General features: G+C 40.2%; 1 protein-coding gene across 1 annotated transcript in view; it reads left to right on the forward strand.

Annotated features, from left to right (window-relative positions):
- The first annotated feature begins 5,494 nt into the window (after positions 1-5,494).
- MGMT (O-6-methylguanine-DNA methyltransferase) overlaps positions 5,495-5,532 on the forward strand; it is a 176,411-nt gene continuing 176,373 nt past the window's right edge. Inside the window, exon 1 of the mRNA XM_009277966.1 lies at positions 5,495-5,510. The gene's annotated coding sequence lies outside the window, so the exon portion shown is untranslated. The remainder of the gene's footprint in view (positions 5,511-5,532) is intronic.

Genomic DNA, 5,532 nt, shown 5'->3' on the forward strand with positions numbered 1-5,532 from the left:
CATTTACACGGTTTGCTACTAGATTTCCCTAAAGGCATTAGTGGCTGGCAAACAACTCCCAGCACCTTGATTACAGGAAATCGTATTTCTCCCAATGCCAAGCTTCTTCATAAGTACTGAAAATGGTTTGCCTACTGAAATACATTTTCTTAACTTACCAGTAATTCTACACTTCGAACCACCCAATTTCCTTCCTCTCCCAGTGCAGGAACCAGTTGTATTCCTGCTCAATATATCCGGACTCCTAGCTTACTTTTTTCTTTTTTTTTTAATAGAGATGAGTCCACGCTTCCACATTTGAAAGTGGAATCAAACAAGCTTGGAGAATGGTTTGGGGGAAGAGGGAGAGAAAAAGTTTTATTAGCGGGGATTACAATATATTTCAAAGACGGTGGCAATTTAAAACTTACAGATCTTCATCAGAATTCTCTCGAATTTCAAGAATTGTGGACATTAACTGCAGAGACCCAGACCGTTCACAAGGAAGGTATCTTCCTTACACAAGGAAGATACTCTCCTCTTATTGAAGTATCAGTGTTCTTTAATCTCAGTTGCCACTGGAAATGACGTGCCATCACCAGTGATTCTTACAGGTCTCTACATTTTGCTACAAACAGGCCTTCAAACCTCCAATTTGCTCCTACCCAGACTGAATAATGAGCCCCAGAAAATCACACTTCTTCAGAACTACCCCTTAGACCTCTTTTCTAACATACAGATCATATCCCACATCATCAAAATTTAACTCCTTTTAAAGTTCCCAGAAACACTTGCACTCACATGCCCATCCAGACATACGATCCACTTCCCAGTGACCCAGGTGTGTGCTTCTCACCATTTCACACCAATTAAAATGTATGGACAAACTCCCATAATGTGCTGCAAACAAAAGTCTGGGATAAGAGATTATTTCTATTATTAAAAACCTATTTTGAAACCAGATTCAGAGTGCTTTTCACATACACAGACACACTCTCTCCTTCAGGGCCAATTAAAGCACATAATGTGCCCAGATCAAATAGCTAGCTCTGTATTGACATGAACTTTCCAGATTTAAATTTGCAGGACACATCCCTGCTGTTGAGAAAATGCAAGCATCTTGGCAAACAAAATCACAGTTTCTGGTTTCATTCAGCCTTTTTTTTTTCCTGGTGATTATAAATGTGAAAAGCAAGACTTATTTACTTGTTCAAGTGAAATCATACAAGGTTGCATTACTGCGCTTATTCACAGCTGAGGAGGTTCATGCGGAGAGGTCACTGGAGCATAGGAAGTGATCGAGGCCAGATTCTGACTCAGTAAGGCACATACACACACAGGCAGAAATATATTATGCCTGTGCTCCGATCTGACACTTTTCTCTGGGGGGAAATTAAAGAACTACAAGTGAGGTCCAAATCACAGTGATTTTCAATACTACATCTTCCCTGAGACTCCATCTGTTTCTCTCTCAAGCTAGCAAGAGGGTAGTTACAGCTCCAGTGCCCAAGTCTCTCTTCCACAGCAGATGTTGCAGAAAGTAGATGCTTTCAGAGGTTAGTCCTTAACAAGGAATTTAATCCAGGCTGAAATATTTGTGAATTCACATCTCAAGGCCTTTAATAAAAACCTCCTTTTTCAGTTTTCCATCCCACCCCATTACATTCTGTGACCCCGAAGTTCATGTATTAGTCTAAGCCTCCGTTTACTTGGAAGCAAATTCACTTGCTGTCACTAGAAGGGCATTTTGCACTCAACTGCAGACAGATGTTCCAGTCCTGGGAAAATACTATCCTGTACCTGAAAACGCCGCGTTAAATGAACAATGTCTTATAAGCAACAGACTTAATAACAAATAAGGTTAAAGAACTGAAAGAAAATGCCTTGAATGAAAAACAAAGACATGGGACACGACTTGAAAAACATTTTAGAAATTTTGTATCTTCTTACAGTATCAGTGTTATGAAAATTTCCCCATAAGCTTTAGTATTAGTGAACTAGACTGGATGTGTCATAACTGAATGCTGGAAACTCCTAGGAAGAAAATTAACACCTAGTGGCCCTCATAGCTAATTTAATAAAGTCTGACAAGGTATACCAACTACAGTAGTAGGAGCAGGCCTAAATACATGAAAAAGGGGAGATATACATATATATGTTCTGTTGACACTGATGTCATTGACCAGTGATACATCTAATTAGGAACAGTATCCTCAGTCTTGCTCTTGTCGTTAAAGGACTGATTAGGGGGAAATTCAAAAGTTCAGTGGTTGAAATTATAATGGCGCTTACTTAAAGTAACAAAGATGAAAATCTGGACAGCAAAAGGATTATAGGAGATTTGAATAAGATGCTCATAATTCTGAGGGCAGAGTGAAAACCCATCAGGAGTACCCTTCCTACCTCATTTGCTAACAGAAGTATATGACACTGAATTAAGTTACAATGCAGTACTGCTAGAACCAGCGCAGAGACACACTGCTTTATATTGCAAACAGACAACTTGTGCATTCGCTACCAAAACCCAAGACGCTAGGTTTTAAGAAAGTCTGGATATTTTACTTTCCCTATTCAAACCTGTTATAATGCAAACTAAAATCATATTAAAGATAATCAATCTTCATGCTTCAGGCAATAAGGAAATCATCTTGGGAGAGGAGTCAGAAAAGATGAATACGTATTTTGGGGAGGTTTCCACTTAAAGTTTCAGGAACTGGCTACTTTTGAGAAAAGGATATCAAGACAGCGAGAAGATTTCATTCAGTTTAGCATTGTTTCCCTTTAATCTGGCATTCTAATATTTTAAAAATAAAATAAATTCATTTTTAAGATAAAATACCAGACTGAAATTTCCAAAGTGCTTAAAATGGTACACTAACATTTGCTAATACTTGGAAGATATTAATGAATCTTAAATTCTGTCAGTTGAAACTATTGCAAACATCCTACCTTACCCTTTCTCTTGCTACTCACTACTCACAGGATAGGTGCAAGCAGAATCTGACTCGCTCCACCTGAACTAATCCCAGGTCAGATGTGGAGAGAAGCGTATGGCAGAGATAACCATGCATTAGACAGCTATATACACCTTCCCATCGTGGCTCAGACCTATATAGCTCAGAGCAGAGGCAAAGGGAGCTTAGGTCTACTTGCACCTGCTATGTGGATGTCCCTGAGAATCTCCTATTTATCTTAAGGTTGCATAAATCTGTAAGTATTTATTTATATAATGATGGCATGTATTCACAGTGAGAAAGCAGTCCTTCAGGGACTTCACTGCTAATCAAGTTTTCTTTTTAAGCAGCACTACTGTCAGTGCTAATATCCACCATGGCCAGGCTGGTCAGTAGGTTGCTACTTCTCAACTGGAATAATTCAGACCAACCTGCAAGGCTGATCTTTATATCGATACCTTGAAGGTTGAAAAGGCAGAAAAAGAACTGATAATCGTTTAGGAAAGGAAGATTGTGGAGACAGTTTTTCAGAACAGTTGATTTATAAGCATGTTTTGGTTTGCGCTTTTCTTGCCAAGCAGCAGATCCACCTTATTGCAGAAATCTCCACCTTCCTTCCTTTTAATTCACATCATGACACTGGATTTTAAAATGTCTGAGAAAAAAGAAGAAAACCAAACTGGGTGTGAGAAGTTTGATATTTACATTCTAAAATAATAACTATCTCTAGGGTACCCCATCCAGTCCAGAGCTTACTGATGTGAAGAGATCTTTCATTTAGAGATGAGATCATCTTCACATAAGCCATTGCACTTGTATGGGGCATGCAATGGCACTACCTTTTAATTGACCATTAATCCGGGCTTCATTAGAACTACTGAAAAGCTCCATTTTCTCGTCAGCATACGGCATTACACAGTTACACAATAGTTTGAATCATCTGTTCACTAACAGCTACTGAAAAGCTAAGTCAGAGAGATGAACTCTGAATGCATAAAAAAGAAAACATGAACCAAAAGCCTGTAATTGGTTGTAATTTATTACAAACATGGAATACCTTTTCATATATTTTTCCTTTTTTGTAAGATCCTTTCTTTGCTGCTTTAAATGAAATTCCCTTGATAAGCTGTTCATATCATGAGATCTGAATTTATCATTGTTAAACCATTTATATTAATAGTAATTCATCCTTCAGAGATCACACAGATTCACAGATCACTTCTATCTTGTTCAAAATTGGTATGTTTGCAGGTTGCAATTAGCAGGGTGGTGTGGAAGCTCTGGACATTTTTACCATCCGAGAACAATTTCAACAGTGACTTTTGGCCAATGCTTTGCCTGCGCGGATAGTAAAGAAAGTAAGACAGGGTGGTAAACATTCCTTGCTTACATTTCCTTGAGAGACTCAAGGTTAACGGCGCAGAAAGCAAAAGGGATAACTAGGTGTCATGTTAAAAATACTACTTCTAAAACCAGCAGGAGTGTCTCAGTGCTATTACACACCAGTGTGAGTGTTGCCCTTTGGTAAGTTTGCACCAAGTGCAACTACTGCAAAGGTACTTTCAACTGCATTGGGGAAACTTCTGCATTTTGGACCAGATTTTGTAATTTTTTAGAATCAGATTTATCAGACACTAACACGATGCCATTTTATTTACAATGTTCATTCCCTATAAAAAAAGGATTTCCAAGATTCTGTAATGACTTTTTAAAAATTGTTCTGATCTTTCAAAAGTGAATTCCTCCATTTTGTGATACACAAAATGTTGTATTAGTCATACAACATGACTAATAAAATTTTTGCTGATATAACTCAGATTAAGATTCAGACAGTGAAAGATTATCTGGCTTGAAAATTAGTGGTTTCTTGTTGCAAACTTTACTGGCACCTTTTGTCCTGTTTTTTTATGACCTCAAATAAACCTCACCCTAGTCTACTTTCCTCTGACATTTTACTCCCTCTTATCTCCTCCGTGTCTCCTCTTTCGGAAATTCCATTTGCCAAACGCTTCCCCCCCCGCAAACTCCCGTCCAGTTCACTGTCCCCACCCTTACCCCTAACTTTGCAAATGAGTGAAAAAAGCCGATTCCTCGATGCTGCCGGTCTTTGCCTGTTGCCCTTCATCATCCTCCCCCAAAGTGCAAGCAGAACAAAGGACAAGCCTAGATAATTTTTAAAAAGACATTTCAGTTTTAAGGCCTGCATTTTGCTTCCAGATGTGGATTTTGGTCAGCAGCCATCCACGTTTCACTGCCTAAAGAAGACCTAAGGCGCCCAACCGCCACCGGGGCTCAGCACCGTGCAGGCTCTGACCCCCCGTGGCCTGCGTTATTGCCCACAGACCGTTATTTTGCAACGGATTTTTGCAGAAATCCAAGCTTCTGACCGGCCACCTGCATGACCTGGAGTAGCTGCACTGGCTTTGAGCCCGGGGGCCCCGAGAGGAGGCCTGCCCAGCGTAGGTGGGCTGCATGACCCCGGGCGATTTGCACCTCTTTGCCCCGCCCATGTAAGCAGGGCGAGGGGACTAGGGTACCCCCTCGGTGCCCGGCCCGGAGCAGCCCCAGCAGAGCCAGGTAGGAGGCCCTTGTGCAAGGG

Source organism: Aptenodytes forsteri, unplaced genomic scaffold, assembly GCF_000699145.1.
Source record: "Aptenodytes forsteri isolate BGI_AS27 unplaced genomic scaffold, ASM69914v1 Scaffold15, whole genome shotgun sequence".
NCBI classification, from domain to species: Eukaryota; Metazoa; Chordata; class Aves; order Sphenisciformes; family Spheniscidae; genus Aptenodytes; species Aptenodytes forsteri.